Consider the following 22800-nt stretch of genomic DNA (forward strand, 5'->3'; position numbering starts at 1 on the left):
GAATGCGTTCTAAGGTACAAAAGTATGGGGTGTAACATATTTCCCCCTTTAGAATATTCATCCTCAATTATGAAGCAAAAATTTCCTCCGGATCTTATACCGACTATATGGAGAGTTTCTCTGTACCATTGCCATAACATATACTTTCATCGAGCAATCAATATCAGAGTTCCAAAGGTTAGAATTACTTGTAGACATGGGGAATAGGTATGGATACTTGTGCTTCCTTTCCTCTTTCACTTCTCAGGGGGTCACCCATCCTAGTACTACTCTCGCCCAGCACGCTTAACTTTGGAGTTCTGATGGGATCCGGTGCATTAGTGCTGGTATGATCGCATCCATCCCTTAAGGTCTCCACCAATAGTTCCTCACAAGGTCTCAGATACCGCGGCTTCTATCTGTTTATGGTTGGCCTCGAGCCCTTGCTAACTTGTGCCAGTATGGGATCTCGCTTGAAATTTAAGCGTTCCTGTCAACATGTGATAGTGTCAGTTGATTTTCTCTTACGCTTTTATTTCTATCATCCATTTCCCCCCTTTTAGGGTGTACCCATGTCATCCTGTATTTATTTTCAACTATTCACGTGCAAATAATTTTGTTCTAACCCTTTAACATACTGCACCATGTCTACACCTTCTGTTAGATCATCTATACTTTAGGTTGCCCCTATAAGAAACCTTAGTACAATCATGGGGTGCTTAGAATTCTTGATAAATAATACACACTCTAGTCCAAGTACTGGTAATCTAGTCATATAACTAATGTAGTAGTTTAGCCGAAGCCACATTTCATTCATCCCAATCATCATGTTCCTAGTGCTTATAATTGTGTTAGATTCTCCATTCGAGGGCACTTATACTCTGATGACACGTGTTTCACGTTTTTTTATCGCCTCTTTTTTTCCCCAAAGGATACCACTTGTTCCTTTAATAATTTCACAATGCCTCAATTGTTTTGCAATTTCCCATTCCCTATCCTCGGGGGATCCCACTATTTCCAAAGTGGAGGTACATATACACAATACCCCTTTCTGCTTTATGAGCTTTCATCCTTATCATGTACTCGATGCTAACTCCTAATCTTACTCATAATTACATTCTTTAGTTATTTGTTTACTAGGCTCTACGTACTTCCATGATGATCCTCATTATATTCACACTATATTCTACTCATGGTCAATCCCGGAGGGTAATATTTCTTAACTTTTATTCATGATACTTACTCTGGGCTAATTCCACCTGGTGGAGCAAGCGTACGTAACCCCTTATCCTTCCTCGTCATTCTCATCCTTAATACCTCGCAGGCTGTCTTAAGACATTCATATCCATCACCATTCTTCTCACCATATCAGTATTGACCTTTTACTTGCCACCCATATCGCAATTAACTAATTTCCCAAAGTTATTTATACTCCTAGTTTAGTCGGATCTTATCGTTACCATGGATACAATCTCTCAAGATATATTACAACCTTATATCTCATTCTCTTTCTATTTCCAAAAACAATTGGCAGAGATTCCTCTATATTCCTTACTATCCCAAACCTGCACTTAGGAAATACCAACAATGCCTCACAGGGCCAATACATATATATTCATATCACAGCCTCACAGGGCGCCCAATATCAATAACAGTATAAAATGATGGACTTACCTCCTATGTCCAACTCAAACTGCACCCGTTACACTTTTTGTCTACTTTTCCTTTCAATTTTGAACTTTACATTTCTATCATATTTCAATCTTCTTATCTTATCCAGCATATGTCTCTTTCACACCATTACTTACCTGTATACTGTGTAGCTTCTAATATCATCCATCACTTTCTTCTGTCGATGTCGTTCTTCAGCTGAAACCATAGGTTAGAAAAAAGAAATTTTATTTCCTATGGCTGGGCTCTATCGCACGATCTAAGACAAAAAATAAAGATAATATCCTAAATGTCCTGTAGCCTCTTATTTATAGATATGGTGCACCACACACCGATAAATAAGACTTTACTAGACACGGTTTATAGACATTCCGAGGACCAAACCGCGCTAATACCACTTTTGTCATGACCTACCTCCATAGGCCATGACTGGTGCCCAAGTTGGGCACCCATACGTACCCTTAGCCCCACTTAGCGTGTTAGCAGAATAAACCAAAGTAAAAATCAAAAAGGGGTCGCTAGAGAACGCATGAGAATAGATATAGCACAAGAGGGTCGTTAAGTCCATCAAGGAACATAAAGCCCAAAACATATATACATAACCCACATCACAAGTCTACAAGCCTTTACAGAATGATAGCCTAGTCATATGATGGGACAGGTCCCCATCGTACCCTTAACCAACATGTACAAATGTACAACAGAAAAGTTAGTACCAAAACAGGGCTTCAAACAAAAGAGCACTGCCAACCAACAGGGTGGATGTCCTAAGCGAGCGGATTAGCAAATCGAGCATCTATACCTGCGGGCATATAACACATCCCCCGAAGAAAGGGGGTCAGTACGGATAATGTACCGAGTATGTAAAGCATGGACTATAACAAGTAAAGCCATTATCAGAACAGAAGGTGCAAAAATGAGCAAAATATTCAAAATATCAAAATGCTTTTCACAACCACAGATAATATATGTAGAAAAACATATACCATATCCGGCCCCATTATGAGACTCGGTGAACTAATCGTGGTCGCCTCCCTATCACTAGTTTCTACAGTACATCATACTCTAGAGTAGAGAATATCTCCATAACAAATCATATCATATCAGATGGTCATATCAAATCATATCATATCATATATGTACATGGAACATCATAACTCCACAAATCCCATGTACAAGGTGTACCTGCCCCCTCAAGTCGGGGCACGGCGAATGATGTAGAGAAGTACGCACGATAAAAAAACCTTACCCGGGCTCGGTGAAGAAAGCATTGAGGCATCCACGAGTGGAGTAGTGAGAAACTAAATGCACTTTAAATCATGTTTGAGACTCGATGGAATTAACAAAATGAGCTATTATTCAAAAATCGAGACAAGAGTCGTATCAAGTACCTTTTGAATATCACTATGAGTTATATCAAAATAGAACTTTAGGAATCATATACACGTATCTAGGCACGATAAAATATCCTTTGGAAAATCAAGAAGTTGGCCATCCTAGCAGCTCTACAAATAGGAACTTCCTTGGAATCATATAAAAGTCATATACCTGTTTCATAAAAACCATGCCAAAAAGGAAGATTAGATTTATATACTTATGTCAAAATATGCCGAGAGAAAGAATAATCTTTACATACTTATGCCAAAGACATGCCAAAAGAAGGAACGGTTAGCTTTACATACCTCTTATGGATTACTCCTAACACATTCGCCTCATCGTCTCTTGAACATATTTAACATGAAATTAATACAATAGTTAATGAAATTTCACTTTCCAATTCCAACTCTACAAACAAGTCTCCATAGAGGTCATTTCCTTATCCATTTCCCTCGACTAGTTCATTACTAGTTCCTAAGTTACCAAAAATCGGGCAGCATCTCCCCTATAACTTCAACATCCCCAAGATTTCAACTCGGACACCATGTCAAACCATACCAATAACAACAAACAGCAGCATATATACAAGTAAATCACTTCAGCATTACTCAATACAACTCCAAACCACTAGCTCCAAACTACGATGTCAAAATAGATTTTTAACCTTAATTTCATAAAATCTTTAACCATACCAAACGTGGGGTCATGTGGATAAAACCAGAAGAATACACACCCTTTTTAAATCATTTTAAATCCCTGAAAAAATCAACCCAACCAGCTACACCCATAGCACTACAACGACAACCCACTACTCGGCTTTGATTTAGCTTTAACGACTTCAATTTAGTTTGTTTCTAACGTCAAGAGTCCTTATGAAAATTTTCCACTTCCAAACTTATTCAAGACATGTAATATACCTAATAAAATCATCATATAATCCATTTCAAAAGGGAAAACTTTACCTTACCCAAAACTCACCAAAACTTGCCGGAACTCGCTTCGGAATTTCCTTTAGCGCAACTGAAACTTCGGGGCTGTTTGCTAATGTTTTGGTGATGCTCCAAACCATAAAATTAAATTAAGAAAATCTTAATATCATCATGGTATCCCTTAGATAATTAATTCATGGAATGAAATCAGAGAACTTACCTTTTTCCTCTCCAAATCTGTGGCCTTCTCTCTCTACCTCTCTAGTTTCTTCTCTTCCTTTCTCTCTTATTCTTGAGTTTTCTAGATAAGTATGGAACTTGATGAGTTATAGGACACATATATATAGGATACTCTTAGGGGGTGACATGTATCAACCCCTAAGTGGTGACACATGTCAAGCACTAAGTGGTAACACATGTCAAGCACTAAGTGGTGACACATATCAAGCACTCATTGGGCCAACACATCCTTTCCTCCAACCATAGGCTTCCACATGGAATGTGGGGGACCACCCTTTGCTCAAGCTTCTTCCACGTGGCACTCTGTCATGCTGCCATATGTCACCTTCGTTTCCCCCTCGTGGGTTCGTAATCTCGTCTTTATTTATGAATCTATGCAATCCTTGCTATGTAAGCTTGGTACGTACTCAAGTAGATTAAGTATGTAAAATTTTCAAGTTGGTAGCTTATGTATGTAACACATCCAAGGTAATAGCTTACACAAGTAGGTCGGATTCTACGACTTACTACTTGACCTCCAATTCCTTCCGAATTCTTATAACTTTATTTCCAATCTTCCCTGCCATGGGGTATCACATTCTCCTTTCCTTAGAGTTGTTTGATAGCGTTATAGCCTATCCGACTCACATGTTAACTTCTAAGATGTTTTCAAGAACTTAGGAATCTTTCAAGAAACTTAAGAAGCTTTTAGAAACTTTAAGAAACCTTAGGAAACCTTAAGAAACTTAAGAGGCTTATGATCCTTCCATGAAAATTAAGAGCCTTTCAAGAGACTTAAGAATGTGTTCCAAGGTAAAAAAGTACGGGGTGTAATAGACTTCTTCAATTCAACCAACACTGGATCATTGTGTGCAAGGACACCTCTATCATTGGAGTCAACAAAACGCACACCTAAATCTGCCAATTGATGGATATCTTTAACCAACTCCTTCTTACCTTCCTCAATATTTGCAACACTACCCATGGACAACCAACTTAGAGCATCGGCTACAATGTTTGCCTTACTCGGATGGTACAATACACTCATGTCATAGTCTTTTAGGAGTTCAAGCCACCTTCTTTGCCCAAGGTTCAAGTCCATTTGGCTAAACACATATTTCAACCTCTTATGGTCAGTAAACACATCAACATATATCTCATAAAGATAGTGACGCCATATTTTCAAAGTAAACACAACCGCCATAATTTCAAGGTCATGGGTTGGATAGTTCCTTTCATGTACCTTCACTTTCCTAGAAGCATAGGCTATCACCTTACCATGTTGAATTAAGATACACCCGGAACCAACACGTGAGGTATCACAATAAACCACAAGCCCATCCGAATCTTTGGGAAATGTCAACATAGAAGCCAACGTAAGATAATCCTTTAATAATTGGAAGGTCTTTTCACATTCATCCGATCATTGATATTTCACCTTCTTTTGGGTGAACTTAGTCAAAGGCTAAGCAATAGGAGAAAACCTTTCAACAAATCTTCTATATTAATCGGCTAGACCCAAGAAACTTCTAATGTCCAAAGGGGATAACGGTGTAGGCCAATTCTTAACCGCCTCCATTTTTTTTGGATCTACTTTAATCCCATCACCGGACACCACATGGCCAAGAAATGCAACTTCCCTTAGACAAAATTCACGCTTACTAAATTTGGCAAATAATTGATTTTCCTTCAATATTTGTAACACAATTCTCAAGTGACCCATCTGATTTTTCTTATTTCTAGAATAGATCAAGAATTCATCAATGAATACCACAACAAACATATTCAAGTATGGCTTGAAAATTCTATTCCTTAAATGCATGAAGATAGCGGGAACACTAGTCAAACAAAATGACATTACTATAAATTCAAAATGAGCATACATTATCCAAAATGTCGTTTTGGGAATATCACAGTCCTTTACCCATAGTTGATGATAATCAGATTGGAGATTAATCTTAGAAAAGTAAATTGCTCCTCGTAATTGGTCAAAAATGTCATCTATCCTTAGAATTGGATATTTGTTCTTAACGGTGACCTTGTTCAATTGCCGGTAATCTATACACATTCAGAGTGACCCATCCTTCTTCCTAACAAACAATACGGGAGCACCCCCATAGTGAAATACTTGGCCTTATAAAACCCTTATGCAACAAATCCTTCAATTGCTCTTTGAACTCCTTAAGTTCCTCCGGAGCCATACAGTAAGGAGGAATAGAAATAGGTTGGGTATTGGGAAGGAGATCCATGCCAAAATCAATTTTCTTTTTGGGAGGAACACCGGGAAAGTCATCGAGAAACACATCAAAGAACTCATTAACTATAGGGACCAATTCAAAAGTAGGCTCATTAAGAAATCTAAACATAACCACACGGTCCTATAACACATAGATGCATAAGTGGAATGTAACCAATCCATACCAAGAATGATTTCAAAATCGGTCATATTAAATTCAACAAGGTCACACGAAATAACTTTATACAAGACCGACATGGGAGAACTTCTATAAACTCTCTTTACTAATATAGAATCACCAACGGGAGTATAAACTGAAAAGGTTCTAACAACACCTCGGGGTACACATTAAATCTCATACAAACGTAAGAAGTAACAAAAAATGTTGGCACCCAGATCAACCAATGCATAAACATCAAAGTTAAAGACCCGTAACATACCTGTAACCACATCGGGAGTCTCATCCACATCTTGCCTAGCATGAATAGTATAGAATTGGTTATTATGTTGATCACCCTTAGGTTGAGCTTGGGAGCCTTGTTGGACTTGGCCTCCTTAAGGACGACCTTCTCCACCTTTCTTGGCAATATCAGGGCACTCAAACTTCTTATGGACCATCTTTCCACATCTATAGCAACCTCATTGGTCTTTAGGGTATGGCACCCTATCTTTAGCAAAATTCTTCCCTGAAGCTTGGGTTTATTGAGAGCGGCTACTACTACCACCACTAGTCCTAGCATTAGAGAACCCACCATCATATCGAGCCCTCTTAGAATACCTCATTCTCATCTCCCTAAGCTTTTCTCCTTCAATTTGTTGAGCAAAAGTCATGAGTCGACATATGTCCATATCCATAACAAGCATAGTGGTACGAAATTCCTTGGCAACCAAATTGGACACTCCTGAGATGAATTGACTTATTTGGGCACGTGGATCGGCAATCAATGAAGGAGAATACTTGGATAGCTTAGTAAACTAGAGGGAATATTCCATCATGCCCTTATTGCCTCGTCAAAGATTAATGAACTCCAACACCTTAGTTTCCCTTAGTTTAAGAGGGAAAAGGAGATCAAGAAAAGTAAGTTTGAAGGCTTCCCATTCAATAGGACCTTCATCTACCCTATCTATCTTCAATTGGGTATACCACACTTGTGAAACACTCTTAAGTTGATAGGCCACTAACTCTTCCTTCTCTTCGGGCGATACCCCCATAATGCTCACTATTTTGTAAACCTCATCTAATAATTCTTGAGGGTCCTCGTCATCCTTTGAGCCATGAAACTCTGGATGGTTCATTCATGTAAAGTCCCTTACTCTTGAGGCCGGAGTAGGGACATTAGGAGGAGTTGCAACCCCTTGGTTGGATACCACTTGGGCTAGCATAGTAATAGCGGTCCAAAACTTTACATTAGTCACTTGATCGCGTAAGGGAATATTGTCATGAGGAGCCGGGGGAGCTTCATCATCAGTAGCATTATTTCCTCTTAGCAATGGTGGTCTTCTTAGAGGCATGTTTCTAAAAATTACAAAGAACAATCGTTAAAGAAAGGAAGTATTAGAACACACTCTACCGCATGACATAGATCATGACAAAAGTGAGAATTTCTAAAATGTCTTATATCCTCCTATTCATAGGTGTGGAGCACTTCAAAAACATGAATAAAACTCTACTTGACATGGCATGTTGGACACCCTTGGACATCTTAAACCTTATGCTCTGATACCAAGCCTCTTGTCATATCATAAAACATACATAAGGTAAAGTAAATGCGGAAACATTAGAAACCTATGATTCAAATTTGAGAATAGAATATGAAACACAATGAAAAATGTCACTTGACAATATAGACTCAAAATATTTATCCAACCAGATGCCTCTACGCATGATCATTGGAGGGGGATAATGTCCCTACCTCACCCTCAAAATGAAACATAAAAAACTCTTTAAAAGTAAGAAACAACAACTCATAACTTGACCTGGATAGATGAGGACTCACCAAGACTTTGCCAATATGAAAGCTCAACTAGCCACATGAATGGTTATGATCCGCAACCTAAATTCCTATATTATGCGATAATGTAGGAAATAATATGCGTTAGCACATTTAAATATACTAAGTATGGGGGAATGCGATGCAATATAAATTATAAGATACAATGACCAAGAACATACAAGACAAAAAGGATAAGTAAAGTCATAATGATCAAAAGATGACAAAAAGGTTAAGTAAAGTCATGAGGAAAGTCATAATGATCAAAGCATTTTTAAGGACATAGTTGAAGATCATAAAGTAAAATAATGTTCATATACATATATGGGATAAGAACTATAACCAAAAATAAGACCATGCGATCTATAACATGGAATCTCGTTGTCTCCCCATATAATGAAGAAAAAGGGAATCTACTTGCCAAGGTAGAATCTACACTGCTAGGCGGGTCATGTACATTCTCTATAGGTGGATCCACTAGATAAGCCATAAGGAAACCTAGGGTAGAACATAATTTATGGGATATGAGGATGCTACTAGGACTTTTGGTAGGGCCCCCACCTCAATTTCGCTTGGTCCTAAGTCAAATTCCACAGAATATGTATTATAACATAGTAATCATAATTAACATATCATAAACATGATCATCGGTTTGAAATTCATAGATTAGCTCATTTCATAACATAAGTGCAATGAGAGTATTGTCCTTACAGATTACAATTCATGCATACATGATTCATATCATTAGGCCCTAGGTCACCACATAGGGCTCTAGGTCACCTTTTTCATAATTTGCATAAACATCATAACTTGGAACATACTTATAATCCATGATCATAATTCATACTTGAATTTAACGTAAAAACTCATATACGTAATCAATTTGATTAAAACCCATAAGTATACCTTGAAACATATGACTCCATGGTAAAAATTAATGAAAATTCATTATAGAAAATAGCTTCATGCATGGTCTTTCATAATTCATCTTAAAATCATGTAATTTATGTAAAAACATACTCAGAATGATTAAATACGAAATTGAATCTCCCTTACATAATTCATAAAAATTTAAGTTTAAAAGTAATGGGATTTCATAAGAATTTTGAATTTAACCTTGAACTCAATGAGTGAAGGGAAATTATGAATCAATCCACACATACCTTGATTGAAAATAGACTTGAATTTGAGAAAGGATATTGGATCTTGAAGAAAACCTAATCAATGCTTGAAGAAATCTTAAGGAACCTTGGGAGAGAAGTCTAAAATTTGTTTGGGAATTAATGAGGGAAAATAAAGAATTTAGGATTATTTAGGGTCCAATTCGTAATGAATCTAGTCCTTAAAAAATTCACATACATAATTATAATGTAGAAAAAATACCAAACATTCACATACGTTATTAGAATGTAGAAAAAATATCAAACTACCACTCATTAAAGTTCCAAGTTAGGCACTTCTACGACAGGAGTCTACGGGTTGTAGACATGATGATGAGTCATAATTATGACTCGTCCTGCCAGTCTTGAGAAAGACCTAAAAATTGAGTCTCTGTACTTTTGTTACGAGTCATCTTTACGACTCATTGTTGAGTTTGTTGGTCATCAAAGTGATCCATCTTGCAGGTATGAAAAACTTGTAAGCTAAGGAGTCTCTGAAATTTTCATACGACTCATTTCTATGAGTTGTAAACTTCTCTACAATTTTTCCTATATAGTCGTAGACGAAGTTTGAGGGTGACATCTATGGGTCATCTTACCTTGCCACAATGACTCATTCTTATGAGTCATCATTCCCTCTAAGGGTTGTCAATGGACTCGTCAACCCAACTCCTGCCTTAGACAAATTTCCAAATTCTTACTTCACCTCTACGAGTCAAGTTTATGACCCGTAACAACTTCTACGAGTCGTAGACTGACTCGTTGACTTGGGCATTTTCGATTCCTTTGATAAATTTTATTTCATTGGAATTTTCATCTTACAGGGTCTTACACTTGAGTAATAGTATCATGAAACATATATAATAAATATACAGACTATCTCAAAATCCAAAAAGGGCTAGTCCAAAATGTACGGTAGGAGACGAGTCAACCATGAAACCTAGTAAGCTCACCCTCTTCCAAGATACCAGATACAAAAGCAAGAGAATAAATGGATGCAACTAAAGCTCGGATATACATCAACATAAAAGATCCAAAGTGTAGTATGAGTACAAAAACATCAGATATTCAATAAGCATCATAGACAGACTAAGCTAGAGATTGCAATAACATAATAACAAATGAGTAATAAAAAGGATAAAAGGTCAATAGTAAAGGTATAACTAGGCATGCATCAAAGTAAAAATACTATAGTAAATAATAAAATCAACAAATCTATCTTAACCTAATTGGACCCCCATAATCCCAGAAAGTACCAATAAGGGAATAACAATGATAACAATACAAGGAATATCCCAGCTGAACTCCCATAAGCCCGACTGGTACAAACAAAAGCTACAGTACAAGGCATTACTTATAATAAACACCAATACCGTCCTATAATGTGACATTGGGATAACCCCATATAACCTAAAATCTCCCAAAATCTTATATCGGAATAGCTAGTCCTTCTTGGAATCTTACATTAAAAAGCCTTATCAGAACCTAGCACATCCCTGATTCTTACATCGAGCTATTCCTTTCTAAAATGTTACATACAAAAGCCTTTATAAGGACATAGCACACCCGCAATCTTACATCGGAATAGCTAGTCATTCCCACAATCTTACATTAGAAAACCTTCATCGGCCCCTAAAACACCCAAAATTCTTACATTGGAATAGCTAGTCCTTCCTAAAATCATATATCATAAGCATTATTAGTGTCATGCCCCAAACTAGGAGATGAGAAATGAGTACTCGGTGCTTTATTTAATCGAGCTCGCAACTGAAACATACTAAAAAAAGAAACATTAAAGGCCGACAAGGCCATCACAATCAACTGCTGAACCAAGATAAATAAACCAGCGAGGGAAAAGAATATTAATGACATAATAAAAAGGGGCAAGACCAACTTAACTGATAAAGATCTAGCAAGATAACAAGGCTACAATTGAAATCTTACATACAATAAATAGAAGCTGAAAAAACTATATGAATACTACACTCAACTAGTTGGAAAAAGTATCCAATGATACCAACAATATATACCAAACTTAAGTATACAAAACATACTGACAACCAACAACTTCAGGAAGAATAGAGCTTACCAATCCTTAGCTGAGACAACACCCCTATTCCGAGGCCGATCAGGACCTCTTTTTGGAGTAGCTAACCGATATTATTTTTGCCAACCTGTATCCATCTGCATAATATACATAGTCTTTTGGGCCTTGTTTTTTATTATAACTCGGAGTCCATGCATAACACTCCATACATGATATGAACTTTGAATGCACAAAGTAGGCCATAACAAGAACTTAGTCAATCTTGGCTCATTGGTACTCGTATTCCCATTATCTCATTATGAGTTTCGTTTAACATGCAAATATCTTGTAGAACCTCAATGCTTTTATAATAAACCTGAACACTTAACTCGATTTTATAAGATACTTAAACATGAGGATGTTCACAAGGAGCTTAAGGTTCTTAAAGAATCTCACTGTAGCTTCATTTAACTTTTATATGACCATTTAGGCTTATAAAACTCATAATAGACTCGAATCTGTTGGCTCGACTTCAACTTAGAAAATTAATCATTTAGAAACTCAAAAAGGAGACAGACATGCCTGACTTGATTTATTATAAACGACTCCAAATTGGTAGAAGTATGATTCTTTTAGAAATAAGATTTAGTATTAATATTGTTTTCAAAAAACACTTTTGTAAAGACTTTTGATGAGAAAAAGTGGCTTAACAACTCCCTTAGAAACAACATAATAATTCTCCAATATTTAGACCTCACTCTTAGGACAATAGCTCGCTAATAGACGCAAGGAATAAAAAACTTGACAAAAAATAACTTTAACCATCAAATATACTTCACAACATCACAAACACGACAATAATATGATAGAGTTAACAAATAAGATCATCTAACATTCCAATGCCCTTCACAAATGATTTTCCTAAAAATAGAATAATAAAAATGACTCATTCCATAATTTGTAATTTTCAAAATTCATTTAATATGAAAAGAGGGAATTTGCCTTAACATACCTTGAAAATTTTAACTTGAATAAGTTTTTGTAGATAATAGTTTTTTCTTTTGATAATAAAATAAATTATCCAAAATCTTTTCCTAATGAATCCTCCTTCAACGTGTATACATCAATATGACAACAATTGAAAGCTCCAATTTGTAAAAGTAATCATTTGTTAAGGAAATTGTTTCAATGAAAAGTGCTACTATTCATTTTGAAGACAAACCTCTTAATCAAGGAAAATGTGTTTGCTGGAATCCGTGTGTATTTTTGTAAAGATACATAGTTGATCCATACGATAAATTATTCCTAACATTTTGTTTACTGATAAAGGCAAGTAGTAGCCACCTAGTTATCTTTTAAAGTGCTTGACTATCCCTCCACTTCCACATGAAAGTGGAGGTATTAACACCTTATTGTTATTTTAATCTCATTAAGTATATACTCAGGTATTGGGTAGGTTCGTGATAAAATAAATATAATTTTTTAAATATATCATAATTAATAGAAAATTATTTTGAATAAAACCTACCGCATATAATAATAATTTCTTGACATAACTAGACTTACTATCTCAATTCACAAATTATTCAAATGCTTTAAAAATAATACATGCACAAATATATTATAACTAAAGAATTTTTCATAAATATTTAAGAAATTTTGGAAGGTACTAAAAATATATTTTTATGAAATTTCAATTAAAATACCAAACCATGTTGTACTATAATATTCTCAATTTTAGGCCAAAAGCCTTCAATATGAGATAAATGACAATTGTAAACACTCGAGGTGTTACTATAGAACCCAGTAGTCACCAAAATCTTACATTGCAGAGGATGATCCCAACCCAGATTCTTACATCAGAATAGCCACAACAAAATCTAGTATCTCCCACAATCTTATATTGAATCAGCTGTATAGAACCCTAACCTATCCCAAAATCTTACGTTGGAATAGCTAAAACACTAACTAGCCCCTCATAAAATCTCACACTGGGTCAGCTACAATACAAAGAAAAAGGGTACTAAATGAGTCTAGGTAATCAACTCACCATAGCCAGCCAATCAATACATATAAGGTTACCCGAAGGTCACACGCTACCCCAAAGGGTCATATCTAATAAAATTTCACCCCAAAACATGCCCCATGGGCACTTGAGGTAAACAACTAAGCATGCACTATCCAACCCTAGGCTAAGGCTTAATAATATCAATAATAAGGCCGTTCTAGTCTATTTACAATTTATAGGAAAAAGTACAACATCAAACTAGTCATAATCCACCCAAACATTACCAGAAATCACCAAAAGTAAGGACAAATCAATATAAATATAGAAACAATGAGGAATCAACCTAAATACCAACCCAACACTTAGCAATTTATCATGCTAGAATAATCAACAAGCAAGGTCTACAGATAAGAAGTCATAGCCTACCTCAAAGTTGGACCTAGCATACCCCAAATCTTACATAAAAATAGCTAGTCCTTCTCATAATCTTACATTAGTAATCCTTATTAAAACCCAGCATTCCCTGGAATCTTACATCGGAGAGTTCGATCCTACCCTAGAATCTTACATTGGAATGGCAATAAAGAAGCATAGAAGCTCCCAGAATCTTACATCAAATCAGATGTACAAATCCTAATCTCTCTCAGAATCTTGCGTTGGAATAACTAAAAAACTAACTAGCCCCTCCCAGAGTCTCAACTTGGGTCAGCTACAATATAAGGAATACAAATAGGGCTACTCGAAGGTCAAAACCTAGCCTGAATGCTAATATTAACCCAACGGCCCCTCAAGGTGATTAACTAAGAATGCACTAGCTAACCCTAGGCTAAGGCTCATTAATATAAGTACTAAGGCCATTATGTGCTATCTACAATTCATGGGAACAAGTATGACATCAAACCAGACCATTCTAGCCTAATTAAAATCCACGGGAAAAGTACTACATCAAACTAGCCATGATACACCGAAACATTACCTGAAATTATCTAAAGTAAGGTCAAATCAATATATATAGGGAAACAATAAGGAATCATGCTAAATACCAACCCAACACTTAGAAAATTATCATGCTAGAACAATAAACAAGTAAGTTCTAATGATAGTAAGTCGTAGCCTACCTTGAAGCCAACCATGCGAGCTCAAGACTTCTTAACCAAAGCGTTTCCCTTCCGAGACAAGTGAAACCCATACTATAGCTAATATTGAAAAAACAATCCATTATGCTTGCTTTTTCTTGGTCATGATTATGTTACTTTTCTAACCAATATGTGTAATACCCCAAAAATTTGCAAGTTGAGAAGAAAAGGAAAGTTGCAAAAAGAATTCACTGGTACATGTTTCCACAAGCTAACCTATGTTCTATTCAAGGATCTATAATCCATAGAGAGTAGTCGTAGAGTGTAGCGGTACTTGGTAACCTTTTTTTTAAAGATTCAGAAGACTTAGAGGAGACTACTTATGGTCCTTACAAGGACTTATGGACCGTAGGAGGAAATTATAGGATAGGTTCAGAGGCATTGAATTTCTGAGTTGGCAAGACGAGGGGCCCCTACTAACTACAGAAAGAGATATGAGTCGTAGGTGGTCCCTTAGTTGGATATTTAGAAAGTTGGATTTTAAATTTATACTAGACAAATGGGGCTTACGACTTTTAGGGTTATCTACGACCCATAGGTCTTGTTTTTAGGGTGAACTTAAGAAGCCTAGATTTGGACCCCGATTCCACGAACTGTTTGTACAACTCAAGAATGACCTTTGATCCATAGGTAGTGTCTGTAGATTCACTTCGGTAAATTTATTCCAGGGATATTTTAGGCATTTCCCATCCTTTTACCTAAGATACATTATTTTAGGATACATTCCACAACCTAAATCTACTCAAACCCTTCAAATTCTCCCCATTCCCTCTCTTTCAACTAAATATCTCTAAAGCTGTCAAGGATTTCTCTCCCAAGGTTTTCTTCTCCACCAAGATAGGGTTTCAAGAAGTCAAGTCTCCCTTTCAATTTCATAGCTAAGGATCATCAAGGTATGTGGAAATTTCATCCATAGGCCTTCTTCTATCAATGGAGTCCCAAAGAATCTCCACATTTACTTTATGATTTCTTCAAAAAACCTAGGGTTTTGATAATCTTGTATTGGGTTCAATCAATTATGTTTTTATTCAATTTAAATGATATTATTATGAATGATTTGATCTTAATCACATATTTTTGATGAATTTCACATGAACCCTTGCATTATGCTTATTTTATGACTTTAACTATGTTTGAGAATTATGCATGCATCATGAATTTATGAACTATGATTTTAAGAATTATTTAGAAAAAGTATTAACATGAATTTATGAAACTAATGTTTGACTCAAAAGGGAAGTAACCTCACAAGGAAAGTTTTCCATGATTTAGCCGCATTGATTTAAGTGTGATTTTCTATAAAAGGCTTATCATGGTCTAGATGCTTTTGATTAAGTATCTCTTATGACTTTGATTGAGTTGAGGTTCATGATATATTTTAAGGAGCTATTCTTATGGTTTCATATATATTCTTACCTATCTTCTCAAAGACTTGATTTATTTATTTATGATATTCTTGTTGAGTGTTTAACTAGTATCGAGTGGACCAGGAGCAATCACCTAGGTCCCATAACTAGGTTCCCTGATAGGGTGTCCCAATTGATTAATTAAAGATTAATCTAGTGGATCCACAAATAGATCATGTAAATGATCCTCACCTTTGAAAATGGGACATTCTCTTTTCGATGTGGGACAATGACACCTGACTCTATGTTATAGCTGACATGATTTATGTTCGTTAATGTTACACCCCGCACTTTTAAACCTTGAAATATATTCCTATCCCTCTTAAAAGTGTCCATGAGACCCCTACTGTCAACAAACATCGAACAACCCTAAGGAAATAAGAATGCGACACCCCACAGTAGAGAAGGTTGGAAATAGAGTCATAAGAATCTGAAAAGAGTTAGAGGCCAAGAAATGAGTCGTAGGACACAATTCACCTACGTAAGATACTAATTTAGAAGTCTTATACACTTTATCTACTTAAGGACATACCAATCTTACATAGCATGAATTACATAGGCTCTTAAAATAAGACGAAATTACGAACCCATGCGGAAGAGGGGAGAACGACCCGTGGCAGCAAGAGGAGGTGCCACGTGGCAGCATAGGAGGGTGCCACATGGAAAAAGGTGACCCACCTTCTTGGGGTCTAGTAGGTGACCCATCTACTTAGGGGTAGGCCACACCAAAGACACGTGGCAGCCTAAGGGGCATGACATGGATACGTGGCTCAATAAGGGCTGGACACATGGCACCCTATGGGTTTGCCATGTGTCACCTCCTAGGGAATCCTACATATATTTGTTTTTTAACTCTTCATTCATTTCTTATCTAAAAATCTTTGGCAAAAAAGAAGATAAAAGGAACCCTAAAGCGAAGAGAAAAGGGTGGCGGCTAAGGGAGAAAAAAGGTAGGTTTTCCGATTTCATTCCGTAAATTAATTATCTAGGGTATACCATGATTATATGAGGGTTCTAATAGCATAAATGTATGGTTTTTAGCAGCACCAAATCGATAACAAGCAGTTCACGCAATTTCAGCACATTTAGAGAAGTTCCGAGGCGAGTTTTGGCGAATTTTAGCCAATTTCGGGTAAGGTAAGGTTTCTCCTTTCAATTTGGAATTTATGGAGTTGTTATAAATTGTATTATACACCTTATACATGTCTTTAAGTATAAAAAAATCCGTTAAATGCCCAACGTTCCAAACAATCTATATTGAAGTTGTCATAGCTAAATTGAAGTCGAATAGTGCATTGTGTTTGTGGTGTGTGGCTGATGGTCATGTGTTAAGGTGATGGAATATGGTTTAAATAGGGTGTGGGTGCTTCTGGTTGCAGACACATAACCCTCCACTTTGCGTAGTTAAAGGTTTTATGAAAAAGAGACTAAAACCCCAATTTTGATATCGTAGTTTTGAACTAGTTGTTTGGGGTTGTATTTTGTAATATTGAGGCGAGTTCATTGTATATATGATTCTGGTTTTTGTTATTAGTATGGTTGTTTCCACCGTGGACGAGTTGGAATCTCGGGGATGTTGAAGTTATAGAGGAGGTACTGCCCAAATTCCGTTAACTTCTAGCTAACTAATAGACTAGTCGGGACTAGTCGAGGAAGGCAAATAAGGAATTGGTTCCTATGAGTTGTTGGTGATAGAATTATAAGTTGTAAAGTATAAGGCTACTAACATTAGTATCACTTTTATTTTAAATAGGTTAAAGGAGTAACGGAGTGAGATTAAACGCGATTAACCCATAACAGGTATGTGAAACTATCTTTTCTTTCTTTTGGCATATCTTAGATGTAGGCTATGGATGATGTAATCTTTGGTGAAACTTCATTTTTAGGTTCGGAATATGACTTCAGTACCCTTGATCACTTCTGGATGTTAAGAATCTTAAAGTAGATAAACTCTTATTCCTCGAGTCTTCTATGTGATTGTATAGTGATTGATTAGACAAAACTTTTCTTTTAAAAAAAGGGCTCTGAGATAACCAATGCTCAAACTTCTATAAGATATTTCATACTGGTATATGTCTAAGATTTCCAAAACTCCTTTTAACATAGTTCTTAGTGACATTTAGAGGATATACGTCAGATACTTCCTACCCTGATCTCCAAGTGATGGTTCGCTTGATGACTTCATTGAGTCTCAGATAATGATTTAAACTATGTTTTGTTTTCTACTACTCTACTTGTGTATATTGTAACACTTCTTCTATGAGTCTCAGGTCGGTTATCGGATTCATGCATAATTCCACTACATTGTTCATAGTGCCCTCACTAGAGGACCGGGTACATATGTATATATGTGATGATGTGATGATGTAGTGTAATAAAGAGGTGATGGTTCTACAAATATGATTCACCAGATCCCTGATAGGGCCGGCTATATGGTATAATTTGAGCATGCATGATTTTGTTTTCCCAGGTATAGGTTTCTGATTGAATATTTTATCCCCTACTTCTCTATTTTAGATATCCCTCCAGTCTTATTGTGTTATGTTTTACATACTTAGTACATATGTCATGCTGATCCCTTTTTCCCGGGGGGGATGCGTTTCATGCCCGCAGGTACAAATACAGGTTTTGGGAGTCTATCAGCTTAGGATTCCGCTCAGCTCAGCTGGAAGAGGCTCCATTGTATCGGGGCCTAGCTTTTTGCATTGGTCGTTGATGTATAGTATTGTTTTGTTATTCTGGGGTACGATGGGGGCCCTATCCCACTATATGTTGTCACTAATATTGTTAGAGGTCTGCATACATGTATATGTGGGTTGTGTATATCAGTTGGTTCAGCTGGGTCTACATAATGTATGGTACATGTTATTATGTTATGGCAGCCTTGTCAGCTTACGTGTCCTTTCATGATATGATCCAAATGAAAGAGGCTATCGATTTATGAAAATTTTATTACCCAATAGGGTTCTGTTGCATGGTATTATGTTAATTACAGTTCGACTTGACCACAACTGATAAACGCGTATATGGGGGTCCAGATCAGACCCCAATTGCAGCCTACGGGGTTGGGTCATGACAGTTAACATCTTTTCTCACTGTGTTATATTGATCATAATTTACTTATGAGTTTTGCATTTACCATAATCCATATTGCTAAAGATGTTTCAACGGCTTTCTTCATGATTTATATTGGTCATTGTATTACCACATTTTATATCATGTATTGCACATTCTCCATACTCAGTACATTCTGTAATATTGACCACATACTTTTTTTCCTATATTGCTTTATTATATAAGTCGCGATGCTCCCCATTCTGCTCTAATTAGTATTGGACCCTATCTACATAACACTACTTTGGTGAGTCCTAATGCTTTAAGGGCACAACCATGTCTCTTTCTTTTCAAACATATTTTAGAATTGATATTATTTTGGTGAGCGAGGTCTTGTCAAATTCCCCATGTATGTTAATAGAAGTTATGTTAGACCAGTATGTTCTTCTGCATTGTCAGATGTTATACTCAGGATTTCTCCTTATATTGAGACTATTATTTTTTAGAATTATCTTATGTACTTCATTTATTTCGATTATCTTGTTATTTAAGTCATTCTTATGCTAAGAGGCTTGTTTAGGATCTTTTGGTATCCTATTCTCCATGTCATATCTAGGATGAAGATTGGGTCATGGCAATCTGATTAGATATATGTAGGATTAAAATCACATGGAAAGGACACTTAAATTGAGATGAAATATGATAAAGGTGAAACTGAGGCCTAGAGATGAGCAAACAACAAATAAAAATGCAAAAGGAAGCTTGGAGCAAAAACTGATCCTAGCTTTGTGACTCTAGGAGAAAAACTTCACTTCAACTGGGTTGTGAGGTCTGCGATAGCTCTGTATCATGGACCTGGACGCATACTAGGAAAATATCATGCCTCGAATCTACACCATAGCATGGATGGCACACAGAAACCATTGCTATATTTGTAAGGCCCCGAAAGTTGAGGTGTATGAATGAAGGAAAGATTTCAAAAGAAGGACTATTTGCAAAGTGATGACTCGACCTACGAGTCGTGTGGATTCCTACAAGTTGTAAAAGTGACTTGTAGGGAGGGTTATAAGTAAAGGAACATGATTGAAGGAAAGACAGGGCATATGAGTCGATTTGATTAATCATAGACACCTGAATGAATCATAATACCCACTAGTTGTAAAACTTCTGAGACCCTCAAATTGCAGGTTTTCAAAATCTGCAGAATGAACGGGTTTGATGAGTCATAAGGAAGTTTACGTGTCATAATAACGACTCATAAGAAAAGATCAGAGGCTCCCAAAAATGCAAGAAATTTAGACCTGCATGACGACTCAAGTCTATGAGTCATAGACTTGGGGATGAATCGTAGGAGTGGAGTCGTAGGGTTCAAGTTTAGTTTTTAATAAAAGGTATTCGCGTCTTCTCCCAATTTTGTTTCAATGAACCTATAAACTATTATGTCCAAGTTCAACTCCTCTAACTATGCAACTCTTTGAAATTCTCCCGTTCTAATTCATTCACCTAAAATTTTCCAAGGAAAGATCACAAAATCCTCTCAAGCTCTCCGTCAAGTTTCAAGTTAGAGTTTCAAGTTCATTGGATTCCTTCTTCAATTTTTGAGCTAAATTCATCAAGTATGTGGGGATTGATCCATGGTTTCCTTTCATTCATGAAATCCCAAGTTGTTCTCTTAGAATCTAAATAAATTTCATTAGATTGTAACCCTAATTCTAATGAATTGTATTGGGCTATTTCAATTACGTTTTTAGTTGTTATCATTGATCATTGTAAGTATGTTTTTGTATAATTGGCATGATTTAAATTTGAATTATGAATGCATATATATTAACTTATTTTAATTAATTATTTTGAGGTTCAAAGATGAGTTGTATGAATTTTTATTATGAAGTTCAATAATTTTCGAAAGAAAGCTTTTATGAATGAAGTTGAGATTTATAATATTATGATGAAATTTATGATGATGATAAATTATGATCCAATAAAGTTATTATGGTGTGATAAGTATAATTCTCACACAATCATGTTAAATATAGTGATAAGTACAATTCTCACCTAAGTTATGGATTCAAATAAATCTCTAAAATTAAGGAGCTATTCTAGAAATCTTTTTTCATAGTGAAGTAAATGATGATGCTTCTATGTTTTAATGACTTTCATTGGGATATTGACTAAGAACCGAGAGGACTTGTAGATGTGGTAACATAGTTAGGTACTCAGGGAATCCTAGTAGCAACCTAAAGTCCCATAACTACATTGCCACCGTAGGTTGCTTTATGGCTTAGCTTGTGGATCCATATATAGCTCACAAAGTTAAAGTTGTTCTCACGAAGTCTACCTTAGCAATTAGCCTCTCTCTTCTCAATGTGGGAGTTACATCGAATTCCATGTTATAACTCGCATGGTCTTAAGATGTCGGTTAAAGGTTTTATCCCACACACAATTTATATGCAAAGATGTACGTTCCATTATGAATTTTTAGTATGTATTGACCATAAGTTTTCATATGTTTTCAAGTACTTTAAGATTAATTCATGTTCATTATGATGGTCATTTATCCCACTTCATACTTCTTACGTTCCTTTACTTGTTCAGGCATACCTTACATACTTAGTACCTTCTATGTACTAATGCATATTTTGCCTACATTGTCTCATAATGTAGGAACAGACAATGGCCACCCTATTCATTGGTAGAGTTGCTTAAGCTCTCAAGTGTTGGTGAGTCCTTATTCATTGAGGACATGACTTTTCTTCTATATTGCTACTTTGACTTTTTCTTATGGTTCTGGTGAGATAGGAGCCTGTCTTAAGACCCAATCAAGTATAGACTTAGAGGCATGATTATACATTACAAGTGATGTACTCCATTTGGGACATTGATTTGAGTATTACTTCTTCCTTAAACTTTCATTCTTGAGTTGTTTCTTCTGCTTCATTTCATTACATCTTTATCTTATGTATGCAATGAATGCGAAGATGGCTTGGTTCAGGTAATTTAGAGTCTCAATCATCGTGTCACATCTAGGCCTTATGCTTGGGTCATGACAAACTTGGTATCAAAGCATAAGGTTTAAGAGTGTCCTATAGAGTCTAACATGCCACGTTAAGTAGAGTCTTATTCATCAATATGAAGTGCGCCACATCTATGAATAGGAGGCTATGAAACGTCGTAGGAAAATCTTACTTCTTTCATGATATATGTTGTGCGGTAGAGTGGTACTCTAAGTCTTTTCCTCTAACGCTTGTTCTATGCAATTTTCAAAAATTTCCTCCACGAAGATACCCCTCTAGAAGGAATGTGGTTAATGAGGGGAAACAAGCTCTGAATGATCTCTTGGATGACCAAGTGACTAATGTCGAGTTTTGAGTGGCTTTTAAGTACTTTCTCACAATGATAACATAAGATAACTGTATAGTAGTTGCTCCCGTGAAACCAAGTGTAGGTACGGCGACAACAAGGGTTTGCAACTTCATGGGGATGAATCCTCTGATGTTTTGGGGTTCCAAGGTGGAAGAGGATCGACAAGAGTTTATGGATAACATTCACAAGATTTTAGAGATTATGGGGTTAGCCCGGTTGAGAGGACGGAGTTGGATACATCCCAA

General features: G+C 36.2%; 1 pseudogene; it reads right to left on the reverse strand.

The window, feature by feature from the left end:
- Positions 1 to 220: 220 nt before the first annotated feature.
- LOC129897982 (5S ribosomal RNA) lies at positions 221 to 340 on the reverse strand (annotated as a pseudogene).
- Positions 341 to 22800: the final 22460 nt, after the last annotated feature.

This window comes from Solanum dulcamara, chromosome 7 (genome assembly GCF_947179165.1).
Source record: "Solanum dulcamara chromosome 7, daSolDulc1.2, whole genome shotgun sequence".
NCBI classification, from domain to species: Eukaryota; Viridiplantae; Streptophyta; class Magnoliopsida; order Solanales; family Solanaceae; genus Solanum; species Solanum dulcamara.